The 21,840-nt window shown below is 38.4% G+C and overlaps 1 pseudogene; it reads left to right on the top strand.

Annotated features, from left to right (window-relative positions):
* Positions 1-18,442, top strand: part of LOC142145728 (fructose-bisphosphate aldolase C-like) — a 30,951-nt pseudogene extending 12,509 nt beyond the window's left edge.
* Positions 18,443-21,840: the final 3,398 nt, after the last annotated feature.

The following is a 21,840-nucleotide window of genomic DNA, read 5'->3' as shown; positions in this document are numbered from 1 at the left end:
GTATAATCCTGAACTTGAAACAGTGATTAGGTGATAGTTTATTACACTATCAAAGGGTGGAGCTGTCAAGTCTGCAAATTGGATAAACTCATTTCAATTAAAATCGAGCAAACTTGGTTGTCTTTGTCTGAAAAGATGCGTAGAGCACGCTACGGCGTGGAAGGGCGTGCCCAGCCGCAACACGTGGCAACAACAGCATTTACGCTTTTACATACATTCGCACAAACATGCACATTTGTAAAATAGTACACATTAATTGTAGTTGCAACACATAGTTATTTATGTCAAGATATAGTAGTGTTTATGTGTAATATTATAAGTTATATGCATATTAGTGATACATATGGTTTAGGTTAAAAGAAATGTGTCATGTCTAATATCATATTAATCCCCTTTACATCAGCAGCTGTTTGGTGCATTCGGCGAAAAGATCGCACATTGCATACTCTATATATATATATATATATATATATATATATATATATATATATATATATATATATATATATATATATATATACAGTGTATATATATATATATATATATATATATATATATATATATATATATATTGCAATATAGTACTGAAGCCAAGGGCCACCATCACTGGGGTAAGGGGGGTACTGGTGTATGAGGCCCGGGCTCACCAGTTGGCCCACTGGTGATGTTAGGGAATAAACCTTTAATATGATATTAACTGTCAAATGCTAATGGACTCATTGTAATTGGAGTTTGGCGGGAAGAACAGAGCAGTTTGGCGGCAAGAACAGAGCTCATCCCCCGGAGAGACCCCCACGTTTGGATTCCTTAGATTGAATCAGCCTATGATGTGTAACCCCCTGGACCCTCCTGATGTCTGGACGATTAGAAGCAAGCTATACCATCTGCATTGTTTCACTGTATCTCTGTTTGCATATCAGCAGTAGCTTTCATGTAGTGTTCAGTCACCTTGACCACAGACTTCAGGACTGAATGACTGTTCACTGGATCCAGAGCGCCTGCGATAAGTAACGGCTGTATTTACTATTATTTTACTTGAATTATTCTGCAACTTTTTGAGAATAAATAATTGTGCGTTGGAAACACAAATTGAGATTCGACAATCGTTATTGGATAACGACAAAACGCTCATATCAGTTCCTTCTTCCAACAGCGGCGACGGGTTGATTAGTGTGACGTGAGGTCACACCATCAACTGACAGGGAGAGGGGGTGGATCACATGATTACATGGGCGGAGCTATCTTTCCCCTGCAGTTTATTTCCGATTACTGCCATGTCCTCCCTGGATCCCCGTTGCTACTGTGAGCCTGACAATGACAGTCTGCTGTCAAATGTCGATGGGAGATGAATGATAGTGTTTGACTACTGCTTGTCACTGTCAGGCTCACCGCAGCAGCGGGGACGTCAGGGAGGACACAGCAGCGGTGGCCAGTGGGCCAACTGGTGAGCCTGGGCCTCATACACCAGTACCCCCCTTACCCCAGTGATGGTGGCCCTTGGCTTCAGTACTATATTGCAATATATATATATATATATATATATATATATATATATATATATATAAATAGAAACACCTCCACTTAACTATCAACTCCCTCCAAAACACCTTAAAATGCATCTAGGTAGAAAAGTAATACTGACGTTTTTTACTGCATTAAATGTGACAAAAGTATAAAAAATTATCTGGTCTAAATAGCTGAATCACCAGTCCGGGTATATAAAGGTTAATTTTTTTTATGTTTGAAATGTAATAAATGTAGTGGGCACTCTTTTGGGCCTCAACAAAACTTGGTCCCCCAATTAGACAAAATGACAATATAATCATTGCAACTCCTAATCACATTCAATTCCTATATTTCTGTACAAAGCTGAGTAAATATTACATTAGGCACCTAATTTTATAAAGTCTCTGTAGTCCCATTATTCACAATCCAGTAGTAAATCAATTGGCACAGATAATTGAATCGCAGCTGAAAATAATGTGTTTTTTTAATAAGACACACACTGTCATATAAGGATATGACAAATATAATACTGTACATGGAAATTAAGGCTGATAGACAGAGAATGTGCGGTCACTGACATTTTATCTAAGGGAAAAGGAGATTTTTTTTTTATATCAACATATTTATTTTATCCATAGTAAATCACTCTATGTTAATAACATACCCAAACACATCTACACAGACTGCATATCTCAGTATGTGTTTCACTCTTTCATTGTCCTTGCTATAAACAACTATATAAATATATAAACAGTATATATTTAATCTACCATTAGAACTAGAACTATCTACAATTTAATTTTAATATAAATACAGGCTTAACAGCCAAATTTGGATGAGGTTCCCATTCTGCTCTCCTGTGCACGCAGAGGGGTCTGGCGATGCTCATTAAAGACCACTTCGAGTTACACTCCATGGTCCATGGAAAAGTAAGGCAAAAAAAAGGAGTAAATGTTCTCCGGGACAAAACATGTTACAATGCAAGGGGTGCAAATTAGTTTATTATTTTTCACATAAGATAAATACTGGCTGTTTATTCATGTAGCATACAAATATTTGCTAGCTTTATTATTACACTGAAATTTAAAGTTGATCTAGGAAATGCCCCACCTCAACTATAAATCTGTTCCCACATTTTAAATTTCCCCCTCCAATGTGACATGGTTTTGCCCAGGTGCAAAGTTATTTCTGTTTTATGCTTTACTTTTCTTAATGACTCAGGTCGCATGTCTTTAAACCACTGAATAAACACTGTAACAGAACTGAAAATAAGTTAGCTTGTACTATAATATTCTAACTCATATTGTACATTGCTTTATATGTATCCTTTACTTGGCATCAGACATGGACCTGTATAGTATTAAATGCATTCCCACACTTTATAGCTATTCGCAGCCCTCCACTTAGCGAAGTGATGGCTGCCTCCAGCTAGGACCTACTCAAAGCGGTTTTATATCTTGTACACAGGCAATTAAAGTTGAGTATAGGACATGAACCAGAACAATTATGACTCCATATGTACTCCACCCCAGCACTTGTCCCTGCATGCATATGAAAAACTAATACAATAGGTGACCTAATTCTAGTCAAACCTTACTACAAATTATATTTTTAAACATAATTTTGTTCTGAATTCTGGCTCTGAGTTTCAAGGAAGTCACCTCAAAAGGACATTTTAAAATATGTCCTCTTTATTCTTTTTTTTCTCTAGTGAGAATTTTGCAAAGTGGTAGAAAGAGTGGCCTAAGGCAGAAGAAAATATAAATCTGGGATTGCATTTAACTGATACCTTGGGGTTTCAAATCCCAAGAGTAAATTGATTTTTAAAACCCATTTCTAAAAATAATTTGTACGGTCTGCTCATTTAAATATATAGATTCTGCAAAATAGTTGACTTATGCTTTAAAGGGCAAGTAATTCATAATATTAAAATAAAATTGTTTTGAATAAATAAAAGTTAAAAATGTATTGTTTTGTTAACTTGTTTTCTACTGACACCTGTTACAGTGTTTTGTAATACAAATACAAATATATATATATATATATATATATATAGAAACTATGTTGCTCCTGTAAAGAACAATGATGTAATATACATTTAAAGATTTTCATTTCAGTGCTGAACCTAAAATATTTTAAATTAAAAATTATATTTACACACTGTGCAAAAATAATTTTCCAACTTATGCTAACTTAACTAATATGTTAAACCTGTAAAAGTATTTTGAGTGAATAATGCACAAATGTCATCTAGTTGAATTATAGTAATAATAGAAGTCACTGGATAGAACTAAATAAAGCATTAACAACTCTACGTTCTAAAAGGCTATTCTAATAATAGTAGTAATTACATAGGACTAAATAAAGCTGTAACGTGTCTAACTTAAAGTGTGTTTAAAACATTTAAAACTTTGCAACAAGTGAAGCAAGTTAAGTTGAGACTAAACCTGCAATTTTAAATGGCAGAATCCAAATGTATATTGAAGAAGCATTTATAAAGCATATACTCCGCCCTATAAATTGGCAATAATAAGCAATGAACTAGGTGCCTAATCTAAAAGTCAAGCCACTTTTCTTTATGTGACAGTTATATTGAAATTAATTGATTACTCAATCTGATACTTGTGATAAGATCAAAACCAGTGAGATGAAATAAAAAAAAAAAGCTTATGCATGTAAAAGCTTTGAAATCAATGGGGACATTCATTTCAATGTTGTTACAACAGGCCTGCTAATAATGCCAGTGAAATGAATGAGCACATTTAAATCAATGTAAAAAGCTCCATCTATGGAGTTTTCCATTACTACTCAGATGACTTAGCTGTATAGTAGTCTGATATTTGGAAATTCCTCTGGATTAACCTGGTCAGGTAAATTCCAAATGATCCTGCATTTTTCCCCATACTCCCAGAGCTCCCCAACTGCAGTTTTTGTTTTCTTCAATTAACTAGTTATTTTATGTTTAACATTTTCATTATGCTCCATTTTGAAAGCTTGTCACTATTTCATTAATATCATTGTAGCTGGAGCTTTCAATATTCAGCACAATTGCTCAACATTAACAATTGAATAAACTCAATTACATATTTAAAATTCTTTCTTGTCACGATAAACAGCCAATTAACACTGCTGGGGCGTCAGGCAACGCACACACAAAAATATGCAGGGTCATTTGAAATAGATCAGATAACTGCATCCTGGAGTCCAAATGTCTGACAATTCTATAACCTTCCAATTTGGCTTGTAATCGAAATATCCAGAGATTTTCTTAATATGTTAAATTAATTTTAATACACCCATTCATTTTGATCAATTTTCTATATGTAGCCCATACATTGAAAAGAATGGAAGCTTCTCTGAGACTTTTAAACATTGCTGATTAATTCAACTTTTCTTTTAAATTGATGGAAATCGCAAAACAACACTGCTTCAAAGATTAGACGAATGGGACAAAACATATTTTTTTTTTTTTGGATGATTCTTTATGATTTTGTTAAATTTAAAAAAAATTTTTTAACTGTTTTGTAGAAACATGACTGGATAAGACATTACCTGGCAGTACTGTACATTTGGAAGGGTATTGTATTTTTTGGAAGGATAGAAAATGGGGAAGAGTATACTCTATATTAAATGTTGTTTAGCATCTAGGTAGCAGTCAGATATCTCTGTGTAAAATTAAACTGTATAAGCTTTGGGCCTCATGCAGAGTTGGAAGCATAGAGTTAATTTGCGCAGAGTAAAATACACATTCCCCAACTGTGCGTGTGCACAGAAAAAATCATACTTGCGTCTGTATGCAGAGTCAATCACGACTTGCCTATAAAACTCCTAATGCTTAGAGATGCGGGCCATGAGAGGAAAGGGGCATGCAAGCATAGGCCAACTACATTAAGAGCATGTTCAAGTAAATGTTAACTATCTTAACCTGGATGCAGACACATATATGCTTTTCAGGTTTAGGTTAAGGCAGAAGAAATCTCAGATTTCTCCTGTGTAAGCCCCTTGATGAATTAAGAGAAGAGCTGCGACAGCCATTCTCTGGAGGAAACTGATGTTTTCTCTGGATTTTTGGTAATCACATAAATAGATTGAGTACATTACATTATTTTATTAGATGTTTAGCATACACTCTTGAATTTTGCACCATCTGGTGAAGATTGAGCCTCTTATAGCTTAATGGATTGTATGCTGCATCTTCCAGTTGAACTTAGTAGAAAAGTACAATTTTAGGTTTACATAGCTTCACTCACAAAAGTGACACATGTAATAAAGCCATGTGTCAGGGTGTTTCTCCACTGGTAAAAGCTACAAACTGATAATGATGATGCCATGCCTGATTGGCTGAATACACAGCACATGGCTGGTTTGTCCTGGGCGAGTGTATTTATTCCTTAGGGAATTCAGCCCTGTACTGAACAGACTTGGGATGATTAGTACTATGGCAAAGGGACTACATACTGGCATAGCCTTGTGCTGGTAATGCCAATTTTGGGGGCACCCCACATTTTTCTTTCCCCCTTGACAAAGCCAACTCAAGTAAAATGCGCATTAGCGTTCACCAACCTATCTACTCGGCTCCCCATAGATAAAATTTTTGTCTGATACATAGGATTGTATGTATAAGTAGGATATAGAATCTGCCATCATAGCAGGAGTGCCACTTGATATTTATTTGAGTGAATGGAATAGATAACAAGTGAAATAAACCATTCTCATTTGCACTCTGTAATATTAACAAGGTCTATACAAGTGGTGGAGTAATCGAGTGAAAGGTCTGCTGAGGCTGAGTGGAGGGGAAAAAAATTGGTTTATTAAATGTGAATGTTATTAATTTAATGTTGGAGTTGGTGACAGTGGAGATGTCTGTTTATTAATTGTGAATGCTATTAATTTAGTGTTGGAGTTAGTTGGGGATAAGGAGGCTTATTTATTAAACATAAACACTAATGTCAGGTTGGTTTGAAATAAGGAGGCCTCATTTTTAAAGGCAGGTGCTATTTAATTTAATGTTGGGGGAAAACAAGCAAATTTCAATGTTATTGATTAAATTCTGGGGCTAATTGGGTGCAAGGAGGTCTAATGTTTTTTTAAAAAACAAATAATTTCATGTCGGGCTGGTTAGGGTTAGGATGACCTAGTGTTTAGTCTTTGCTCGACTTTTCAGGAGGTGAATAGTAACTATCTCTTTTTCAAACAGTTCCAGGATCCGGCCAAGCAGCAGTTGAGTTTAAGACACCGGCATCAGCGAAAAATAGGAATGTCCCCTCTGGTAGTGTGTTCCCATGAGTCAGGGGTCACCAGTGCTCTGTCTTGCCCAGGGCACCAAAATTGTCATGGTTATAGACATCGTAGGGGGCACCAGTTGGTATTTACGCAACTGAACAGGAAGGAGCGCAGTCTAACGCACCCCCGGTCTTCACTAAGGACCCCCGCAAGGAGGTACGGTCTTCGCTGCGTAGGATGCGCAGGTCGCAGTTCTCCAAGTCAGTCGGTGGAGTTGTAGACAGAAATAGTCAGACGATCCGGGTCAAGCCAAACATTACACAGGGAGAACCTGAAGAAGTGTCAAGGATGAGCAGAAAGTCAATACCAAAACGGACTGTGCAGTACCAAATCGGGATCCATTTGAACAAGCCAGAAGTCAGCAAAATACAAAGGAGTATACAAACAGGAAGCGCTGGAGCTGGTGTGAACCAATACTCTGGCACCCTAATGGTGCCAGAGTGTTACTTATTCAGAGGTGAGAAGAAGCTCACTGGGCAAAATCACAAACCATACTTTGAGCAGCTGGCACCGAAGATTCGGGTAGCTCCGTGAGAGTAGGAAACACAGGATTTTTACTGTAAAGGATAAAGAAGGGGGACAGACCGGTAGATTCGTGTTGATGGTTGTTGTGAAAACACTCCGCTCAAGGTAAGAACTCACTCTGAGAGGATTGCTGCTCGGAGCAGTAGCACCGAAGATAATATTCTAGGTCTTGGTTGACTCGTTCGGTCTGCTGGTGATACCCAGAAGAAAATTTCAGGTTAATCCCTAAATGTTTACAGAACAATCTCCAGAATTTAGAGACAAACTGCACCACGCGGTCCGAAAGGATTTCCAGAGGAAACAACCGTGAAACCGAAAGATGTTCTTTATAAAAAGCAGTGCTAAAGTAGAAGCGAATGGTAGTGCCTTCAAAAGGAATAAAGTGAGTAAACCTGGAAAAACGGTCAACTACAACCCAGATAGAATAGTAACCATGGCTGTTGGGAAGCTCAGTCATAAAATCAATGGAAACACTAGTCCAAGGAGACTCCGGTACAGGGAGAGGAAGAAGGAGACCCGGAGGTAAACGTCTGGGGGTCTTATGTATGGAACAAGCTTTGCAGGCAAGAATATATTTCTTAACATCAACGAAAAGAAAAGGCCACCAGTAGAGACGGGAGAAGAGAGCCACCATCTTCTTGATATCGGCATGTACAGCAAACATGGACTTGTGAGCCCATGCCAAGACCTTGTTGCACAAGTAGGTGGTGACAAAAGATCTGCCAATAGGAGGAGTTTTGACAGAGGATTTGGTCCAGGCTAAAACTTTAGATGGGCTAATAGTGGGCTTGAATACCGGAGAAGAATCAGAGTCAGAGGACTCGAAATACCTAGAAAGGGCATTAGCCGCAAAGTTCTTGGTGCCTGGGTGGAAAGTCAATATCAATTGGAACCCAGCTGAAAAACAATGACCATCGAGTCTGTCTAGGGTTTAAGCATTGAGCTGACTGTAGGTAGGTTACATTTTTATGTTCAGTAAATACTGTAATGGGAAAGAGAGCCCCTTCCAACAGGTACCGCCATTCTTCAAGGGCAGCTTTGATGGACAACAGTTCCTTATCGCGGATACAGTAATTGGCTTCATTAGGAGAATTTTTTTTAGACAGAAATGCACAAGTTTTGAGCTTACCGGAGGAATCCTTTTGAGAAAGCACCGCCGCTACTCCTATCAAAGAAGCATCAACTTCCATAAAGAAGGGTTTCTTTTGATCCGGCTAACACAGAACAGGGGCGGAAGAGAAGGCCTGTTTCAAGGACTTAAGTGCAAGGATAGCCTCCTGAGGCCAAGATCTGACCCATCCTCCCTTATGGGTAAGAGAGGTGATGGGAAAAATAAGACTGGAGAAATTCTTGATAAATTGTCGGTAATAATTGGTAAAACCAATGAAGTGTTGGGTAGTTTTCAAACTGACGGGTTGGAGCCAATTAAGAATAGCCTCTTCTTTGCCCAGATCTATCTGCAGACCTGTGCGAGAGATCAGATATCCAAGAAAGGGTACCTGAGACTGTTCAAAAAGACATTTCTCTAGTTTACAGTATAAATGGTTCTTCCATAGGCGACGGTGTACTTCCTTAACGTGGTTACGATGGGATGGGAGGTCTGGAGAAAAAATCAAAATATCATCCAAGTAAATGACTGCTGTTTGGTATAAAAGGTCCAGGAAGATCTCATTAACGAACTCTTCGAAAACTGCCGGTGCATTACAGAGCCTGAAGGGCATTACAAGGTATTCGTAGTGACCATCACTGGTGTTAAATTCAGTCTTCCATTCTTCCCCTTGGCAAATTCTGATAAAATTATAGCCACCTCTTAAGTCCAACTTGGTGACAATCTGTGCCCCACAGTGACGGACAAAGAATTCTGGAATGAGAGGAAGTGGATAGCAATTTTTTTATCGTAATTTGCGTTTAGTTGACGGTAGTTGATGCATGGTCTAAGGATACAATTCTTTTTCTTTACTAAGAGGAAGCCAGCCGCTGAGGAGGATTTCCGAATAAAACTTCGTTTGAGGTTCTCCTTTACATACTCATACATAGCTTGGGTCTCGGGTAAGGATAGAGGGTATACCTTGCCTCTGGAAATGTTTTTACCTGGAATCAGATCTATAGGACAATCTCAGGGCTGGTGAGGAGGCAGAATCTCAGATGCAGCCTTACTGAAGACATCAAGGAATTCAGAGTATGGCTCAGGCAGAACCTCAAGAGAGGATGTGGTGAGACATGGAATAGCGGTCAGGTTGAGACTCGATTACCATCAACAGCAGTTAATGATATGGGCTGTGGCAAAGACTGAGTGGGCAAATGGCGTTTAGAGATCAAAGTTTCGGATATGAAGTGTCCAGCGGATTCCGAATCCACAAAAACTTGCAATGATTGGGGTCCTTTATGGGAAAGAAGGATGATGGGCATCTTTGCGGAGAGGGAGAAGAGGACTGGGATCCTAGGTTGACCTCCCTAATATCACCTAGGAAGTGGCGTTTCCTGGCCTCTTGAGAGAAGATGAAGAGAAGATGCCCGGAATTTCCACAGTATAAGCACAGACGATTCTTGATATGCCTATCCCATTCTTCAGGGGTTAAGAGGGAGCGACCTATCTGCATGGGCTCTTCCGTGGAAACAACTGGAGACTGGAAGTGAGGAGCCAGACGAGACAATGGGAGACGAGAACAGTCACTCTCCTGTGTGTTCTCCATGGCAAATGTCTACCTTGACACAGAGTGATATCATGTCATCGAGGTTAGTAGGCAACTCGCGGGATGCCAGATCATCCTTTAAGCGATCATTCAGACCCTGTCAGAAGGTGGCTAAGACCTCAAGACCTCGTTATTTCAATGGAGCAGCAGCAAGGGTCTGGAAATGTACCACATACTGGCCAGCCATAAGAGATCTCTGTGATTTAAAAGACCTGAAGCGCCAGAGGACACCCGGCCTGGTTCATCGAAGACCTTGCAAAAACTTCCGATGAACACGGTAGCATTCTGAATTATAGGATCATCATGTTCCCAGAAATTCTCTGGGACCAGTTCAAATTGGATGGAGAAATGGTTGAGTAAGCCACGGCACTTCTTAGGGTCGCAAACAAATTTTTTGGGAGGTGGTATACAAAGACCCTGGGTTCCGGTAGTGCTAGTAGTCGTGGTAGCAGCTGAGGTGGTTGCCGTACTCACTATTGCCACAGGGTGGGATAGCAAGGAGCATTGGAGAGAGTCCAGGTGGGATACCACCCTTTCAATGCACTATAGGAGCTGCACCTGTTGGTCTCTTGCTGATCTATACTTTGAGCCAAATGCAGCAGAAGCTCCTGAGCGGATGGTTCTTTCTGTCTGTTCATGGCCAAAGTATTTTATCAGGGTTACATACACCATAGGGGGTAACGGCTCATATTTACGCAACTGAACAGGAAGGCGCAGAGACTAACACACCCCCAGTCTTCACCAGGGACCCCCGCAAGGAGCTATGGTCTTCTCTGCATGTGATGCTCAGGTCGCGGTTCTCCAAGTCAGTTACCAGCGCGATGGAGTTGTAGAGAGGAATAGTCAGACAATCCAGGTCAAACAGTAGCACAGAACACAGGCAGAACCAGAAGAATTGTCAAGGATGAGCAGAAGGTCAATACCAAAATGGACTGTGCAGTACCCAATCGGGATCCAGGATAATGAGCCAAGAAACAAGCCAGAAATCAGCAAAACACAAAGGAGCATACAAACAGGAAGTGCTGGAGCAGGTGTGAACCAATACTCTGGCACCCTAATGGTGCCAGAGTGTTACTTATAAAGAGGGGAGAAGAAGCTGATTCAGCGGTCAGAACCAGCTGACCACCAACAGGAAGCCCAGCAGCATCTTTGCACATGTGCATGCAACGGGACGCACCGATCGGCGGAGAACAGGTGACCATCTACTGCACTTAGGAGTGCGGGGACTGCGCCTGACAAAAATGTTTAGTTACGGCTCTGCTTTATATACATATGCATTATGCATATCCAGCAGTGTGCATACAGCAACTATCTTATTACCTTTCTTCAGATCCACTTAAACTTGAAAACAGTCATATCTGCATGCAATTTCTGTACAATTTAAAAAAAAACATAAATTGAGTTCACTTTGCATTCACTGATTAAACAGGCCCCTAGTGTGGTTGGCTCTTTATTAGTTTCTAACTGCTCCACAGTCGATAAATTGTGACAGATCACATGGAGACTGCTGTTACTTGCAGTAAATAGGTTAAGGCAGGAGAAATCTCAGATTTCTCCTGTGTAAGCTCCTTGATGAATTAAGAGAAGAGCTGCGACAGCCATTCTCTGGAGGAAACTGATGTTTTCTCTGGATTTTTGGTAATCACAGCTTCATAAATAGATTGAGTACATTACATTATTTTATTAGATGTTTAGCATACACTCTTGAATTTTGCACTAGCTGGAACCTCCTATATCTTTAATGGATTGTATGCTGCATCTTCCAGTTGAGCTTAGTAGAAAAATACAATTTTAGGTTGACATAACTTCATACACAAAAGTGACACATGTAATAAAGCCAGTCCTTCTGTCCCCTTACTTTTGATTAATTTTATTTATAAATGAGGCTAAACTGCTCTGTATTTTAGGAGAAGATGGGAATTTATAATTTTAGCAATATTTGTACCTTGTAGTTTCAATTTGCTTTCACATTGTGTTAAAATATAATAATAATAATAATAATAATAATAATAATAAAAAAGCAAAATAATATTTGTAATTAGTATAAAAGTTTTTTAACTTTTGAGTTAGTTTTCACATGTCGATTTGCCAAACCGGTCCCAGCATCTTTAGTTATAGTTATTAGTGGGCTACCACAGGTATCAGTATAGGACCCTATACTTTTAATTTTATTTAATAATGACCTAGTAGACATCATTTATGCAGATGACACTTAACTATGTACAGTTATAAACTGTACATAGTTGCTGTTATAAACTATGTACAGTTATAACAGCATTCTATCTTGCAATTGTCCCATTCTTAGATCACTTTGTTGAACAAATAGCCTTCACTTATGCCATTGTCTATCGATTCCTGCACTGTTATTAATTCAAACCACTCCAATCTATGAGTACATTTAGGGCACATACACAATTGTTACAAAAGAAGATTATTACTCTTTCACCTTTGTGGTGATCGAACCTGGACAGCCATTTATTATAAGGATTATTTTAATGCACTTTTGAAACACACAGTACTCATATTAATATATTATATAGAGAAAGAGATTTATTTGATAGTTTGCATCTCATAACATAAGGGAAAGATGCAGCAGTGCGTGAGGTGCTAATATGCTGGGGGATTTCCTACGCTGTCATGGGAAACCCCCTACAGTATAAATATACATTGCGTCTGTTTATTTCTCATTTAGCGTCACATGTTCTTCCATAGAAGAACAAAGTCCATTTGTTTGCTATTGGTTTCTTGTTTTGTCAAGCCTGTTCCAGTGAATTTACTTTATTACCCTACACCCAGGGGTGTAGGAAGAGTCCTAGTTCTTTCAGCTGGGATAGACAAGGAGGCCCGCTTAATTTTTTGCAGACCACACTCCTTAGGGAATCCAACCCCGTGCTGAACAGCCTGGGGCTGGTTTGTTAATGTGGCAGAGAGGACCCCCCACAGCGTGTTTCCCTGCTAGAGTGCCACCCACCCCAGCTGGTTTGCCTAGTGCTGGTTTTCATGAAATCGGGGGTACCTCACGATTTCTTCCCCCCAATTTTAGGAAGCCAGCAGTAGGCTGGCAGCACTAGGGTTAATATTGTTTATAGCGGCAACCCGATGCTTCTTTTTTTAAAAATAAATCTATTTTTAACTGTACACAGCCGCTCTTAATGTCAACAGTGGGATTGGTGGCTTTTTCACTGTTGGCAATTACACTCCTAGTATTTTATATGTGTTGGGATTTCTTTCATAAAGGTATTTAGGCTGTTGGTATTTCTTGCTTGTCACTGTTTACAACATTATGTATTTCCTATTTGTCAGTATTTTAAGTGGTGTCATTTTTGTGTCAGTATTCTTTGTGTCTGTATTATTTGCATTGGAAAAAATTATTACCACCCACCTAATATGTTTAAATATAACTCTGAAGTCACACAAATATCTTTCTAATGAGCTTTTCATACATAAATATTTTCATTATCAGCCTAGAAAGGGATTCTTCCCTGTAAGGCAATGGTACTCCTACGGAGGTGGATATGGCCAAATTAATTGATAAATGGTGTCTACAGCTATGATTATTAGAATACATTTTTGGAGTGGTGGTTGATTAATATGATTACCATTCAAGACTTAAGAATTTTAAGAATTTCTTTTTTTCTACAGACTACATTTGCAAATGTCTTGTTGGGGCTTTGATTTATTTTCTGCAGAATCATCTCAGATAATCCATATAAAAATAAGTTGAACTTGATGGACGTTTGATTTTTTATACTTGTTAACTATGTGCCATCTAATAACTGTCTGCCAACAGGTAAAATTATGTGTTATAATGGATTTATTCTGTAGTGGAGTTTTATTTAATTTTCTAAAAACATTGCTTCCTCCAGTTGCATAGTGACTACTATACCCAAAATGCTAATTGCTTGAACTGGGCAGCACTCTGGCTCTCTACTCCACATCAAACCTCACTGAAGAGGAGTGGCATAGGAGAGGCAGCCGAGATGTCCAGAATCACTATGAAAAATGAGAGCTGTTCATCATGGCAGTACCTTACGCTATATGTGGACTTCTTTAGTATAATTGTATCCAAACACTGTACAATCAGCAGTTTGAAAGGTGATCTCAACAGTAATCACATCCAACTCTTAGGGGGTTATTCAATTGTCGGACGAAACAGCGAAAATCCATTATCGTTATTATGATAATAGTGCGTGGAAAAAACGTTACTACGGTAATTTTCTCGCTGGATTTCAGCTCGCGGCTCCCTGAGCCGCTAGCTGAAATCAAGCTAACTACTACCGTAATAACGGTAGTAGTTTTTACGCGGCGGGGTTTCATAACAATTGAATACCCCCCTTAATCTCAGCAACACAGCTCCTAATTATAAAGTTTCACTTTCACTTCAAAGATTGTAACAAGGTAGCAGTCATAGAGTTAATTCTCTGACGACTTTCAGGAATTTTTAAAAAGGAAAATACTGACTTTTACTAAATATTTTATCTAGGGAGGAAACCAATAAAATGTACAATTAGCTTTTTCCTGCAGACCTTTTTAATTAATCAGTGGCTGTGTTAGTCTGTGGATTCAGTGTCTCAGTATGTCACATGTCAAACATAATAGAGACTCTATAAAACAATTCAAAAAAACTAACAATGACAGTACTTTTAATTCTCATGTTGAGAAAACGTTAAATAAAATATATTGTAACAAACATTTTATTTCATTGAATACTTCTATATAAGGAGACCTGACACATATATCTATATCATCAGACTCATAAAATGAATAACTTCCGATGAGCTTATATGTTATCTTTGATTACAGGATTAACAGGATAGACAAAACTATTACACCCAGTTAGAATTACAATTAGGTAAAAGTACTCACTTCCCTAAATTTAAACTTATACTAATAAAATATTTAAGCAATTTATGAAAAGGCAAAAATCTGTATCATGATCATAAAAAATGTTATACAACTCTTAAGATATAGAAATAATGCATAGTAATCTCAATACAGAGAACTGAAAGATTATGACATCAAAATATATGTCAGACTTACAAGTGTATTTCATAATGTGATCCTAATATTCTGCCTCATTCAATTAATATCATTATAAGCAGGAGAGATCAGTTCTTTCACTGTGCTTGTATACCATCTAAGCAGTTGTTTTTCTTTATAAATTAAAGGACATTGTATTGCATGCATACATATGTTTGCTAGAGAAATTTAATACGGGTGATTTTATGGATCAATAAATGTATATTTAAATGTCAATACCGTTCGCAAAAAGATCTGCCACATTCATCTTTAGTCAGTGATGTTCCACATTTTCTCCACATCTGTTAAATTTTGTTGATTTGGAAGTCAGGGAGAGAGCCTCCTATCCCCATTGGAACAAACTGCTATTTCTAATTTTATTCTGTATTAGGAAACATTTTCTTTTTCCACAGACATATTGATTATAACTAAAGCATGAAACCTTAAAACATTGTTTTGTTTAACAATGATCTAAAGCGTTGGAGTATGGGGGAAGTGAGAGAGTTGCTAAGTTCAGGATATATCTTTAATATTTGGCAGTAGAGGGTAAATTCTAGTATCTCAGTATACCTTGGTTGTAAAAAAACAACTGTGTTTACAGAAAATCAACAATCATTTTTAGGCTTTCATCTTTTTATATTTAATTTATTTATACTTTTTTTGGGGGGAGGGGGGGTTGATATTTCTTCGCCTACGGAAATAGACTGATGCACGGGGTGACCTGATTCGTGTCTTGAGGTCATTGCAAGGTGTGCCACCAGCCTATTTGTGACTGAGAGCCACCTAATTGTAGGACAAAAATTAAAATGAAAAGGGGGTAGGGGCAGGTGGCGGCGTGCCTCCTTGTCAGTCTGGGCCCCTTACACCTGTATCCCCTGTATACCCTGATGGTGGCTCTGAATCTACAAGCTGCTTCTGTACATTTCCTAGATCATCATAGTAGTAATACAGATTATACAACTTAGTATAGGTCAGAATGAGATAACAATTTAACAGTTTACTGTACATGATGTATGATATTTTATAACACTTGCTGTCATGTAGTTCCACTAAAATAGATAAGTTACCATTGGAGTTGTATCATGTGATCACTTTGATCTTGCCAATTGTTGTATTTTTTTTTATATTTTATTTTCCCTAAGCTGATTGCATTTTTGAATGTTAGCAATTGTATTAGATGTACATATTTGTCTGTATTTGTCTGTAGAGTGACTAATTTAGGTCAAGGGTAATTAGTGGCGCTATATAAATAAATGATGATGATGACGATGATGAAAGGTTAGAGCTAATACTTAAGTGAATTAAGCACCAATTATATTTCTTTTTCTAATCAAAATACAATATTGACGTCCAGAGATAGCTTTTATTCACCAAGTCAATTTGTTGGCCCCCTTTGGCACAATTGTTGATAATTATGCATATTGTCCCAGGATACAGGATTCACATAATAAACAATAATCAGTATTTAAGATATCTTGCTTATTGCTTTAAGTAACATATACATTAGATAATTATTCACTTAAGTCTAAAATATTATCTCCTTTTGGTGATATTTTTTATTATCCAGCTTACATATTGTATGCAGGAAGCACAAAACTAAGTGATTAAAACATTAAAATGTATAAATGTGACATTTGATGTGTCCTTACCCTTGGGGCATTTTAAGACATAAACTAGGCTCAAACAAGCAATGTTTTAGGATAAAAAGTTAATATTATATTTAATTTAGGGAGGGTGGGTTCAAAAGTGATAGTAAGCTGGAGTTTGAAGTGACATAATTCTTTTTTCAGAATAAGTTTATTAAACAGTCACTTCCCTACATAGGGAATTTGTTTTTATTCATTTTTATGTGCATGGCTATCATATTTTTTATAGTTTTCATTTTACACATAAATTGTGTTTGCAGATTTGCAAATTATTTTTATAGACTTACAGATTTTATTATTTTTATTACAATAAGTTTTAGACAGTATTTAAATAAATAGTAGATAATAATTAACCCTACTCACATTATTTCACTTGTCAGCAACATCAAAGAGACAGTGACAACGCAGAGGTTCCGACGGGACGTCAGAAGAAGTAGAGCACAACTATTTTTGCTTGAATTCATTGCACCAAGAAGACTGTAGTAAATCATTAGATATGAAATTGCTATGTTTGATTTGAACTAATGCAAGGTGGTGGCCAGTTCATACATGTATACCTGAAAGTTTAAAACAAATTAATTTAAGACATAAAACCATCAATTTAAAACAAATTATTTTAAGACATAAAACCATCAATTTAAAACAAACTTGATGGTAGATAAGAAAAAAAAACAAATAGCCAATTTATTTATGTCATTTTTAGTATTATTAATGGTTAGTCGATATATTTGAGATTCTTCAACAGGTCCATCATCCAAGATAAAAATTGGATGTCCTTTTATGCTGCTATGTCACTTTTGTACTTGAATAGTAACCTACCATTTTATGCACGTGTCTATGATACTTTGATACATTTACATCAGTGAAATAAAACACTATGGTGATATTATTTTACAGAAGCATATATTGAATTATGCATGCTGCTTGCTGTACATTTTATGGGCAAGGTATATTCATGATTTTGTGACACAAAACATGGACCACTTCTTTTCATACATCTATCTTTAAAACAATAAGAGTTGAAAAAAGTTTAAGAATTTATTGTTTTTTCTTGAAAACTACTAATGCACACACAATTTTTTGAAACACCATTCCATTAATTGGCAATAAATTACTGTCCATACGCTCCAGTAATTTTCTTTGCTCATGCGTTTGTTTACTTTTGTACCATAAGCCAATTTTAAATATGAAACTATCTGTTTGTTTTGTCCATCGATAAGGTCTCATTGGAAGCACCTGAATTTAGCCACAAAATTGGATATTTTTTTACAGGGACCTTTGTTGAGGTAGGAATGGCTTCTTCCTCAGCCACTTCACTTGTGTCCCTTCCTTCAGATGGTGCAGGTTGTTGGCTATTATAGTAACCAGTTAATCTCACTTTGTGGCGAGGCTTTTCAGATTGCTTATTTAGCCAGCATGCTGCCATGATGGTCCTATAAATGGAAACATATGTGTGCCCTGGCAGCCATGGGAATGCTGGTGCTTGTAGTACCAGCATACCCATGGCAGGAAGACCTCATGCTATATTTTCCCCTGCTATAGTGCCACCAGACCCCCGGACAAAGCCTAGGGCTGGTACTAGTAAAATCTGTGGTCCTGCGAAGCTCCAAAATTCAGCGTATCCAGGTTGGAACACGACATCGCTGCCGATGGCTCCGTCACTCCCCCCCAGGGGTGAAGAAAGGCGAGTCACCCAGAAAGTTAGAAGGAGCCCCCGCCTCACTACAAGACCCGAAGACCAGCCTGCCACCTGAGGCCACGAACTTCTGAGAAGTACATTAGGTGCAGTTGGCAAACACCTAGGTTAAGGTTTGCCTTAACGCAGTGAGTAAATATTTGAAAGTTTCTACCGCTCAATGCACCTTCATGATTAGATTCGAGCTATCCCCACCACCTGCACCCCAGTTTAGTACCGCTAGTTTTGGTAGCTCATGGTGAAGTCCCATATGCCCATGTTCCTGAAAACGGGAATTCTCTTCTACTGTTCACAATAAAATGTTACTTTTATAATGTGTTTTTTGTATTTGTCGTTTGCTTGTCTCCTCTCCACCCCTTTCTCCCCTTCTGTTTTTTCCTCTGCTCCTTCCCAAGTGACTACCATCCTTGATGCTCAAAGTACTCTGCCCCATCATTGCTTGATGTCAATACACCTGCCAGAGGTTGATACCCTGCTTCAACATAAACTTCCTCCAGAATTATCATCTACTGGATAACTTGCACATTTCTTCTCTTAATGCCAGGGGCCTTAACATTCCTGAAAAACGTTCACGCATGTTAAAAACCCTCCACACTCAAAAAATTAACATTGCATTCATTCAAGAAACACATTTTGAACATCACTCCGCACCATCTTTACGTTCCCCCCACTACCCTATGGGCTTTTTTAATGATAACCCTGCAGGTAAATCCAAAGGGGTGGAGATTCTTTTCTCCAAAAGGTTACATTTCACAGACAATACAGTAACCAAAATCGGGGTGGGTAGAGGTCTTTTGGTAAAGGGCAAATTACTTGGCCCAACCTTTACTTTTGTTAATATCTACACCCCAAACCAGGGTAAGTCGCTTTCTTATCATGTACACTAGACTTGATCGATGAACACAAAGAAGGTGTTCTCATAGTCGGTGGAGATCTTAATTGGGGCATGGACCCCCAAGTGGACATGGCCCAATTAAGAATGGAATGGGAAATAGGCTGCCACTGAGAGAAGCCAGGAAAACCAGGCGTATTTTTCATGAGCACCAGTTCATTGACTCTTGGCGCCTCCTACACCCCAAAGATAGAGACTATACTTATTATTCTGTTCCACATTCTTGCTATTCCAGAATTTAATACTTTTTTTATTGAGCATAGACACTTGGACCTTCTTCTAGATTTCCATATAGAGCAAATATTGGGATCTGAACATGCTCCCATATATCTCTCAATGGCTTTGGCTGGACCACCCCCCAGGCAGTGGACCTGGCAGCTTAACGATCAAATATTACAAGACCAATATTGCAAATCTCAGCTTGAAGAAACCCTGGATGACTATGTCGCCTTAAATGATAATGGTGAGACTTCTAAGATTAAAATCTGGGAGGCCCACAAGTCCGCAATTAGAGGAAAGTGTATACAATTGGGATCATTCTTTAAAAAACAAAGGGAGGCTCATAGGAAATCCCTCCTCTCCCAAATTCAATCTTTGGAGACTATACATAAAAGTTCCCTGTCTCCAGACATCTATGTAGAACTAGAAACTGCTCGAACAGCTTTAAATAAGCTATTAGATGATAGCACAAAACTGGCTTTCAGAAAATGTAAAAATAGATTTCTCAGGTGAGAAAACAAACCGGGGAGACTTCTTGCTAGGTCCCTCCATAAACAATGCATCCAGACCTACATTCCATCAGTTAGAGACGAGAGGGGTACCCAGTGTTTTAAAGATAAAAATATTGCTAAAGCGTTTCATAGTTATTATTCGGGCCTATATATCCTCGAGTCCCATATCCCCTTCCTAATGGGAACGGGATATACCAAGGCCATCAGGGAATACCTGAAAGAAAGAAATTTCCCTAGGCTTACTAAGGAATGGAGGAGATGTTGCAGCAACTTAGGTGGAGCCATTAAGTTGTCACCATTGGGGAAGAGCCTGGGTCCGGATTGTTTTTTGGTTTCATACTACAAAACCTTTAAAAATAGATTGTCCCCCATCACTTTAACAAAGTATCCAACAAAGCGTTTTTCTCCGGTCATGTGCTGGAGGCTCACATCACCATCATCCCTAAGGAAGGAAAGGACCCATCTCAGTGCTCGAGTTATCGCCCAATCTCCCTTCTAAATATAGATGTAAAGTTATTCACTAAGCTCATTGCAAATCACATGAATCTGCTCCTTATCTGCTCCTTCCAAATTTAATCCGTTCCGATCAAGTGAGATTTGTCCCTAACAGAGAGGCACATGATAACATGACCAAAATGATTGATATCATTCATTTTCTATCACAGATCAAAACTCATGGCACTTCTCCTCTCTACTGATGCCTTTGATAGAATTAATTGACGATTCATGCTAGGGGTACTGGAGCACTTGGGTATGGACCTGTCTGTTTGAATAGAATTCTTTCCCTATATAAATCTCCAGTGCAAAAATTAGGATTAATGGGACAATTTCTGACCCAGTTTCGATCTCAAACGGTACACGTCAGGGCTGCCCCTCTCACCTTTAGTATATATTCTCTGTATGGAGGCATTAGTTAGGGCGATTTGTCAGAACACGGACTTAGGGGGCATCAGGGTTGGAAATAGGGAGGTCAAATTGGCATTATTCGCCGATGTTTTACTGGCAGTTGTCACCAACCCTATGGTTTCCCTTCCAAATTTGATTTCCGAATTTGAGAAGTTCGGACACATATCTAACTTCAAAATCAATTACTCAAAATCAGTTGCCCTCAACATCTCCCTTCCAGAGCATACAATGAAGTCCTTGAGAACCTCCTTTCCCTTTAAATGGCATCCAACCTTTGTAAGATACCTGGGAATTACACTTTCAGGCGACACTTCCAAGCTTTATGATTTAAACTATTATCCTCTCTTAACTAAAACAAGCAGGGATCTGCAATCCTGGTCTAAACTACATCTCTCCTGGTTAAGAAGAGTAGGCACCATTAAAATAACTATCCTCCTAAGATATTGTATGTTCTCCAAACGGTTCCATGCAGAGTACCCACTCGCTTTTTTGTAGATCTACAACGTATGATCAGGGACTTTGTATGGGGGGGCGGCAGAGGGCTGAGGTTCAAGCATGAGATACTCTGTGGACGTAGGCACCAAGGAGGCCTACAATTACCACTTTCTTGGTGTTACTAGCAAGCATCTATGCTCACTAGAGTTCTGGAATAGACGAGATAGGGAAACCACAAACAGTGGATTTCCATAGAGAGCCATGGGCTGTCGACCCCATTGAACCTATTGCCATGACTCCCACACTTACCTAAACTCACCCATCCCACTATTGGCCCCACTCTAGATTTCTGGAAAAGGATTAGGTTGAGTCAAAACATCTCCACAATTATCTCATCTCTGACCTCATTTTTGGGCAACGCGGACTTCCCACCTCGGCTCCAGCTTAAACAGTTTGCTGTTTGGACATTAAAAGGTATTCAAAGACTGGGTAATCTAATCAAGGATGG

The sequence above is a fragment of the Mixophyes fleayi genome, chromosome 1 (assembly GCF_038048845.1).
Source record: "Mixophyes fleayi isolate aMixFle1 chromosome 1, aMixFle1.hap1, whole genome shotgun sequence".
In the NCBI taxonomy this organism is placed as follows: domain Eukaryota; kingdom Metazoa; phylum Chordata; class Amphibia; order Anura; family Limnodynastidae; genus Mixophyes; species Mixophyes fleayi.
Note: the sequence above shows the minus strand (reverse complement) of the source record. Positions and strands in the feature narration are given on the sequence as shown.